This window comes from Heterocephalus glaber, unplaced genomic scaffold, assembly GCF_053883595.1.
Source record: "Heterocephalus glaber isolate CG9 unplaced genomic scaffold, H.glaber_assembly_v1.0 deba00001481, whole genome shotgun sequence".
Taxonomy (NCBI): Eukaryota; Metazoa; Chordata; class Mammalia; order Rodentia; family Bathyergidae; genus Heterocephalus; species Heterocephalus glaber.
Genome location: NW_028258317.1, coordinates 50,586,385 through 50,595,941, shown reverse-complemented (window position 1 = coordinate 50,595,941; position 9,557 = coordinate 50,586,385). Strand labels below are relative to the sequence as shown.

At 35.5% G+C, this 9,557-nt stretch overlaps 1 protein-coding gene and 1 pseudogene across 4 annotated transcripts in view; both read left to right on the top strand.

The window, feature by feature from the left end:
- Positions 1-9,557, top strand: part of Kank1 (KN motif and ankyrin repeat domains 1) — a 201,174-nt gene that overhangs the window by 76,883 nt on the left and 114,734 nt on the right. For all 4 annotated transcript variants that reach the window (XM_087184058.1, XM_087184054.1, XM_004838204.4 and 1 more), the window contains one exon: positions 9,028-9,177. The gene's annotated coding sequence lies outside the window, so the exon portion shown is untranslated. The remainder of the gene's footprint in view (positions 1-9,027; positions 9,178-9,557) is intronic.
- Positions 63-4,563, top strand: LOC147825948 (calcyclin-binding protein pseudogene; annotated as a pseudogene).

Below are 9,557 nucleotides of genomic sequence, written 5' to 3'. Positions count from 1 at the left end.
GAATAATCGATAATGTAAAATAGGAAGAAAAGGTCCAAAGGGGTGGGGGTAATGGGAGGGGCAGGGCAAAGGAAAGAAGGGAAAGGAAAAATGCTGAGAAATGGAAAAAATGGAAATAAAGTCTTTGTAAATAGGGAAGGGTGGAGGGGATGAAGGGAGGGCTAGGAATGGGGAAAAAATAAGAACCAAGATGCATTATGTAAAGGTACAATTCCCAATGAGAAATGTAATTGTGTTGTATACCTACAATTTACCAATAAAAGAATTTAATAAAAAAAAAAATATCCATGAGGTTTGGATACAGAGAAGCTAAAGGTAGCGAGGCCTGACTATCCCCTTAGTCCTTATGGTGGACTAGACTTTATTTCCCAGGCAGTGGATCATTCCGTCGCCCTGGGGCCAGTGAGTGTTTACAATCCCTGGTTTTGAATGTGTTCCCTTTTACCCAGGCAGTCGCCCTTCATCCAGAGAGTGCCACAGAGAGGCACCTGGGTGCGGAAGATGGGCATCCGTCCTGGTACCAACGTCCCACTATTCCACGGTGCAGCACTGACAGGGAATTAGTGTTCATTCTTACCCATCCATTATATTATATTTTATTTTTATTAGTATATATTTGCTATACACAATGATCACATTCATCATGGGCCCATACATTTTTAAAAAACTTGTTATTTTAAATAAGGTACAATTTGTATAACATAACAATTAACAACTTAAAAATTAGCAGTTCAGTGACATTTAGTATAGTGCAGCTGTCACCTCTTAACTAGTTTAAAAACGTTTTCATCACCATAAAAGAAAACCCTGAATCCATTAAGCAGTAACCCCATATTCCCTTTTCCCTCCCCAACAATCATAAATCTGCTTTCAGTCTGTATGAGTTTAACAATTCTGGATATAGAAATGATGTCATATAATATGTGACCTTTTGTGTCTGGCCGCTTTTATTTAATGTATTTTCAATGTTTATCCATGCCGTAGCATGTAGCAGCCATTTTTTGGTGGAATAATATTCCACTATGTGGATATACCATAATTTGTTTATCCATTAATCTGTTGATGTGCATTAGGGTTTTTTCCCTTACCTTTTGACAATTGTGATTCAGGAGTGTTCAAGCATTTGAATCCTGTTTAAAAGTTCTTTCGGGTATGAATCTAGAGTTGTGATGGACCATGTGGTATTTTCCATAGCAGCTAAACCATTTTCATTCCAGCCAACAATGCATGGGGTTCCAATTTCTCCATATCCTTGCCAATACTATTATTTTTTAAATTGTTATAATTATCTTTGTGGCTGTTAAGTATTAAGCTGTTCATTTATGGTTTTGATTTGTATTTCCTTAATGGTTAATGGTATTGATCATCTTCTCATGTGCTTATTGGCCATTTGTATATTTTCTTTGGAGAAATGTCTATTCAAGGCCTTTGCCCATTTTTCAGTAGGATTATCTTTTCATTGTTCAGTTGTAATAGTTTCTAATACATTCTTAACAGTATCCCCTTATCAGATATGCGATTTACAAATATTTTCTTTCGTTTTTAAGGTTTTCTGTTTTACTTTTGTGATAATGTCCTGTTATGCACAGAAGTTTTTGATTTTGGTGAAGCCCAGGTGACCTATATGTTTTTTCATTATTTATACTTTTGGTGTTATATCTAAGAATTCATTGCTAATCAAAATTTATGAAGATTTTCCTTATGTTTTTAGCTTAGAGTTTTATGCTTTCAGCTCTAGTTTTTATTAACTCATTTTAAATTAATTTTCCTACATTGTGAGAGATGGGCCCAACTTCATTCTTTTGCATATGTATATCGAGCTCTTTACCATTTGTTGAGGAAACTATTTGTCTTCATTAAATATGCTTTGTGCTTTTATCAAAAATAAAATTTGAGGCTGGTCCCGCATCCTGCACTGCTGTGGTCCATGCTTGCGGAGAGCGCGCTGGGTCCTGTCCTTGCGTGCACGCCTGCTGCTTTGGCCTCTGGTCTGACCCAGCCCGGCCATGGCTTCAGCTTTGGAGGAGTTGCAGAATGATCTAGAAGAGGTAAAGGTGTTGTTGAAAAAGGCCACTAGGAAGAGAGTACCAGATGCCCTGACAGCTGAAAAATCCAAGATTAAAACAGAAATAAAGAATAAGGTGCAACAAAAATCACAAAAGAAGTCAGAATTTCTTGACAGTGAAAAACCAGGTGCTGTGGTTGCTCCCATCACAACAGGATATACTGTGAAAATCAGTAATTACAGATGGGATCAGTCAGATAAGTTTGTGAAAATCTACGTTACCTTAACTGGAGTTCATCAAGTTCCTGCTGAGAATGCGCAGGTGCATTTCACAGAGAGGTCATTTGATCTTTTGGTAAAGAATCTAAATGGGAAGAGTTACTCTATGATTGTGAACAATCTCTTAAAACCCATCTCAGTGGAAGGCAGTTCAAAAAAATCAAGACTGATACAGTTCTTATCTTATGTAGAAAGAAAGCAGAAAACACGCGATGGTAATACTTGACTCAGGTTGAAAAAGAATGCAAAGAAAAAGAAAAGCCAACCTATGATGCTGAAACAGATCCTAGTGAGGGATTAATGAATGTTCTAAAGACAATTTATGAAGATGGAGATGATGATATGAAGCAAACCATTAATAAAGCCTGGGTGGAATCAAGAGAGAAACAAGCCAAAGGAGACGCAGAATTTTGAGACTTTTAAGTCCTTTGGAGAACTATTATGTGGAAATACTGCTATTTCCAATAAGGGAATGTTGGTGAGCTGCACATATAAATTTGGTAGATAACTGCAAAGCCTTCAAAGTAAAGGCAGTGAATTCTCCATTTCTTATTGGAGGATTTATTTAAATAAGATATGCATATTAAACATTTCCTCCAGAAATGGTTTCATTATACCCTGGTCATTTTGTTTAAGGAAGGGTTATATGTTATTCTCATTGAAATATACAAAAAGCAAGTCTTAGGGCTGGGGATTTAGCTCAGTGGTTCCGCTGCCTGCCTTGCAACCACAAGGACCCCAGTTCAATCCCCAGTACAAAAAAAAAAACCAAGTCTTGTCTAAAAACATTATATGTGTTTTTGTTCAGCTAGGAGGTAGCAAACAAAAGTATTTGCTTGCCTGTAAGTTACAGATGTCAGCTCCCACTTAATTTAAGAATAAGAGTAAAACTGAATTTTTGTATAAAATTCAGATTTGTGCCTGTGCTTCAAATTTGTTGTAGAATGGATGATCCCTTATTACCAGCTTGAGCAGTGCATATACCAGGGATTACCATGCACTAATAAGCCAATCACAAATGTTTCTCTCTAGATTTAAATATATTTGTTTATGAATATAGAATTAAGAATAAACAAGCATCTTCATATAGTAGCAGTTAGTACTACCATGGATCAGATACTAATAACCATAGAGCAAAAATAATTAATTTGAAAATCCATCTATTCCTATGTTCAGTAAAGTTGGATTTTTATGTAAATAAATAAAATAAAATTTGACTACTCAAAATTTGTTAGTTTTTTCAATATTGTTTTGGATCCCGTGAGGTTTCTTACCAATTAAAGAATCAGTTTTTCTATTTCTACAAAAAACAGTGTTGAATTTTGATAGAAGTGCATTGAATACAAATGATTTTGGGTAGTATTGCCCTCTTAAAAATGTTAAGACTTCTACAGTGGAGATAACCACCTTTGTGATGATGATGGGAGACAGACCCGAGGACTGCTGTTATCGTAGGAGCTGCCCATTTCTATGTAATTGTCCTGGGCTGCATGGTCTACTTTTTTTCCTGGTAGGAAAGTTAATTATTATCATTGTGGAAATACTACAAGATTCTTTTGTTTCCAGGCATATGTACTTGTGTCCAGATCAATAAAAAGCAAGAAAAGAGAGGACTGAGAAGCATTTCCCAAATTGTTAGGTCTTTTGGTATTTGATTTCAGTATACCGTATGTTATGTAATATACATTGTCATGGTGTTTCACGTGAAGTATAGGATTTATTGATGTGAACAACTAAGGGCAAAGAAATTTAAGAAATGAACAAGGGAATTTTCTGCTTTACTGTTGGAAATGTGTTTTTGATACATCAGTATGAGAGACCTGCCCATTGATGAAACATTAATGATGGACAGTCTCACAGATATTTTTATCTCATGTTACCATCTTATATTTTTTTGTCAGCTCTCTGCTTCTGATCGCAGTAAGAAACTTGCACGAGTGTTTTAAAAGTTGAAGAAAAGTGATACTGTTTTAGTTTAGTTTTTAGCTTTTTTAAAAGATGTAATGGCTGATTTATAAATTAGAATTATTTGTTGTATAAACGTGGGGTCCAACATGACATTTTCAACCAGCATATGAACAATCACTGGTAAGTTGGATGATATAGAAAATATTTTTTTCCACAGGCTAGATAAGTCAGTCAAGTTGGTGATGCCTGTCCATTAACCATTTATGTCTTATTAATAAAATTACAATAAAATTTAAGAAAAATATTAAGACTTCTAATCTATGAACATGGAAAGTCTTTCCATTATTTTAGGTCTTAATTAATTTCTATCCACAGTGTTTTATAGTTTTTGGTGTTCAAGACTTTTATCTCTATTAAATTTTTCTTATTTAACAGTAAAATTGCCTTCTTGATTTTCTTTTTGGTTTATTCAATCCTGGTGAATAGAAAAATAACTACTTATGATTTTTTATTTTAAAAACTAATTTTGGGGGCTGAGGGTGTGGCTTGGTGGTAGAGCATGCCTAGCATGTCCAAGGCCCTAGGTTAAGTCTGAGCACCATACACAAGCACAATAAAAGTAGCAACAATTATAATAACAACTATTATTTCTGTTGGTTATTTAAAAAATCACAATAAGAACCCTACCATTCCTCCAGATATTCTTTAGAGTGACCCTTGTTAAGTTTGACATATATATCCTTCCATATTCTCTGTGCCTATATATATATGCACAAAATAAATTTTCCTATGGATATAATATGCTTTATATATTTATTTTGCTTATAAATTATGTGTACCTTTCTTCATCAGTACCTTATTTCTCTTAAATGCTACAGAGCAGCCTGCTGTACAGAGATACTATGGTCTGTTTAAGGTTGTTATTTTAATAAGAATTCAGTGTTTTCAGTTTTCTCTACTAGAAACAGCACAGCAATTAAGTGTTGTACCTATATCTATATATCTATATAGATACATGTACCTGTGTGAATATATCTTTAAGGTAATAAGAATTGCTGAGGCCAAAAACTGCATGTTACCTTTTAAATTTTTTTTTTGAGGGGTTGGGGATGTAGCTCAGAGACAGAACACTATGTGAGGCCCTAGCACCACACATGCCCACACATCCACAAAAAATTTTCAAATTTTTGTGTTAAAATATACATAACATAAAATTTATGATCTTAACCATTTTTTAGTTTCAATTCAGAATGTTATATGTCTACTAGCATTACTGTGCAACTAGTCTCAGAACTTTTTCATTTTATTGAACAAAAGTGTTATATTAAACAACAACTCGTTCCCTTCTCACCCTGACAAGTATTCTACTTTCTCGCTCTCTGAGTTTTTTTTTTTTGGTACCGGGGAGCAAACTCGGGACCTTATGCTTTCGAGGCAGGCAGCAGAACCACTGAGCTAAATCCCCGGCCCAACTCTCTGTGATTTTGACTATTCTAGGTACTCATCTAAGTAAAATCATACAGCATTTATCTTTTTGCGATCAGCTTATTTTACTTAGAACATTCTCAGAATTCATCAGTTTTGTAACATTTCAGAATTTTGATCCTTTTTAAGGCTGAATGAGGTTTCTTGTAGTACATCTTGTCTTTTGATGAACAGTAAGAGATGACTACTTGTGGTCATAGATGCTACCCACTATTAGCTAGGAACATCATATTGAGTAATTGAGCACTTGGAAAGAAAAGAGGGAAGAGGGGTATAATTTTTTAATCTCATATATAATGTGCGAACATAAAAATCTAAATAGAATGTAAATGGTGAAGTCCTTTTGGGCATGTGTCTATGTAAAATGGAGTGTTTTAAAATGCATTGTTTGTCCAAGTTAATATGGTTAGGGGAGAAAGCAGCTGTTAGCCCCTGTGTGCTTCTTGGGCTCTTCTGCTCTTTCCCTCCTTAGGCCCCACATTGCTCCAGAAGTACCTTTCGTTATGCCTCCACTCACCACTGGCAGTCACTCATTAAAAGCTTTGCATTTTATGCCAATAGATACTTTGCTTGTGGACAGACTTTATGAACACCCCATGTTCTCTGCTTTAGCACCATCCAAGAAAGACCAGTTGGGGAATTTGTTCACATGTTCTAAAGTTAAAGACTGAGTTTTGTCCAGGGATAACTGAAAAGTTCACCTACATGTAGAGGCCAGATCATACTCTTTTTGGAGGAGGGCCTCTGTGATATTGTGTGTCTGGATCTCAGATTTCACACCTTCCTATCTTGTACCTTCCTTGACCATTTTCAACATAGAGAGGCTTTTGTACAATTCTCTAAGAAAAGAAAACCAGACGGGAATGAGGAGCAAGAATAACTAGTTGTATTCCTTTACCATCAGTTTTTAAAAACGTTTTTAAAAAATGATACTACATTTAGAAAAATGTTGTAAAGCTAGTCCAGAGTTCAAACATACCCTTTACCAGCTTCCCCTACTGTTAGTATCTCATGTAGCCATAGTATAATGATCAAAATCAAGGGATTTAAATTAGCACAGTACTAACTGAGCAGCAGACTTGTTAGCATTCTACCTGGTATCCTACTAATCCGTTCCCAGATTCACATTGTGGTTAGGTGTTCTGACTCCTGAAGTGCTAACAGTTTGTGACAGTTCCTCAACTCTTTATCTCTCATGGTCTGTACTTTTTTTTTTTTTTGGTACCAGGGATTGAACTCAGGACCTTGTGCTTGTGAGGCAGGCTTGCTGTCACTGAGCTAAATCCCAGAGCCAGTGGTCTATACTTTTGAACAGTACCGGTCAGTTTTGTGTTGTAGGTTGACTCTAGATTTAGGGTTGCCTGGTATTTTATAATGTTTGTTTTGAGGTTTTTGCATTTTGGGGAGGAATACCACGAAAGTGATAAATTATCTTTTTTACTACCTTGTAATGAATGATTTAATGTTAGTTTTCATCTGAATGGTGATGGTAACTTCATCCCTTGATTCAAGTAGTATCTCCTGGATTTCTCAAGCGACTATTGTTCCCTTTGTAATTAACAATTATCTTGGAGGAGACACTTTGGCACTGTACAAGTGTCCTATTTCTCTTCAAGCTTTTACCTGCAGAATATGGCATCCATTGGCATATTATTCGCGGCAATAATTACTGCAGTTACTACAGATAATTACTACAAATTTGTCTAAATTGCCTTCATTGCATATTTATTATTTGGAATTCTATAAGAAGAGCTGTCTCTTATCTATCAACTAATTAATCATTTATATTAGTATGAACATGTAGGAAGTTCTTTTATTCTATAAGTTATTATTTTGGTGCTCAGATTGTTCCAGCTTTGGCCATTGTGAGCTCCTTCAGGCTGACTCTGATATCCTTTTAATGTGTTCTAACCCTTTGCAAGTACTTTCTTGCTTTGTGGCATCTGCTGATATCCCAGGCTTATCTGGAATTTTCCTTACCCTACCCTTAGAATCAATCACTTCAAGAAGCTCTGCGTCCTTCTACTGGACAGTGGTGTTTATAAACTGGTATCTGTGTGCTAGGCCTGTACTTTGCAACTGGGTGTCATTACTTTTATCTTTTGTCAATTTTAAAGTAAGCTCTTTCCTTGTGAGTATGGTTATAGCAGGTCTGAAACTAGAACTTGACATTTCCAGACAGACAGTAGATGTAAAGTCAGTTTGATCAGCCCACTTAATGGTGACTTGTTAAAATTAGCACACATGAGGAGACTTGTAGATATTTTGATTATAAATGGGATGGATTCATTTTTCATGTGAAAAATACTTCAACACTGAAAGGCAAATATTACCGTCCAGTTATCTCTGACATTACTGTAACAGCCCTTCATTGGTTTTTTTTACTCCATTTTTAGCCCATTCTATATTTAATGAGAATAACTTGATTAGTTATAGAGGTAAATACTCTTTGATATATTTCTATTAGGGTATTTTACTCAGTGTCTAAGTACAGATTGATCATCCTGGAATAAAATAACCTTATTTTTGTGTAGCACTTTTGATAATAAATTATACCTGTCCTTATAATTTTATCTGTGGAACTGTACAGAGGATATTGAAAAATATTTTTATTTTTTAAAAGCATTTAAGTCCCCTTTTCCTTGCTGATCCAGCATAATTTCTTTTGATTGATAGTTTTAATTCTTACAAAATTTTGCTTAGATGAGATTCCACTGTAATTTAATTTTCCTTTGGAATTTTTCATATTTCTGCTCTTACATCTCAACTAAGTTGAATAGCAGTTTCTGAGAAAACAAAGCCTGATATCAGGGCACATTTGTGTGTGGATAGTGGGATTGTGATAATTACAAAGTGTGTTCATCTGCGGGGATGTAAGCGTTCTGCTCCATTTCAAAACACTTCTGTGTCTTGCTTCCTGTTTCTTATATATGGGGAAAGAATCTCTTGCTCTTCCTTCTAGAATATAGATGGAAAAGTGAGTTTTTATTAGGCTTTAAAAGATGAATCTTTAAAAAAAAATCACGTTATTGGTATACTTTTGATATACCTAATGATCACATTCATCATAGGGAATTTGTACCTGTACATAATATATCTTTATTTCCCCCCTCTATTCCCTTCCCCTCCCTTCAACCCTTTTTCCTTTTTAAGGACATTTTTCTCTGGTGTTTTTTTAGAAATTTTCATATTCTTTCATCTACTAATAGACTTTAATTTGGGATGGGATTAAGTGTGTCAATATGGCTCAAATCCTGGTTGAAAAATAAAGCCTATGTCAAATTGTTTGTAGTTCAAAAACATGGCTGGCTGACTGACCACGATTGTGTAAATTGTCTTTGTCTTTGCAGGAAGAAGCCACCTGGGCAAATGCTCCACCACTGAACTACATCCCCAGCCCAAGAAGAGATCTTGTAGAGCTTGAAGTAGGTCTGATAACTAATCATTCAGCCAGAAGAATTTACTAAGAGCAGTTTGTATGTCTTGCATCTAATTTAAAGGTCAGTATTGTCAGACTTGTTCTTAGTGCTTGTAGATTCTAGTTATGTAGAGATACATCATGTCAGTATTTTGTATTTTCTTACTCTGAACAGTTGCTACATTGGCCGCCTTCTTTATCTTTTCCTAGTTCTAGGACAAAAGGATATTTTACATAGATCCTTTTTTTTTTTTTTTTTTTTTTTTTGGTACTGGGGATCGAACTCGAGACCTTGCACTTGCATGGCAGAACCACTGACCTAAATCCCCGGCTCACAATAGATCCTGGTTTTTTTGGGTTTTTGGGGTTTTTTGGGGTTTTTTTGGTACCGGGGATCGAACTTGGGTCCTTGTGCTTGCAAGGCAGGCGGCAGAACCACTGAGCTAAATCCCTGGCCCCAAG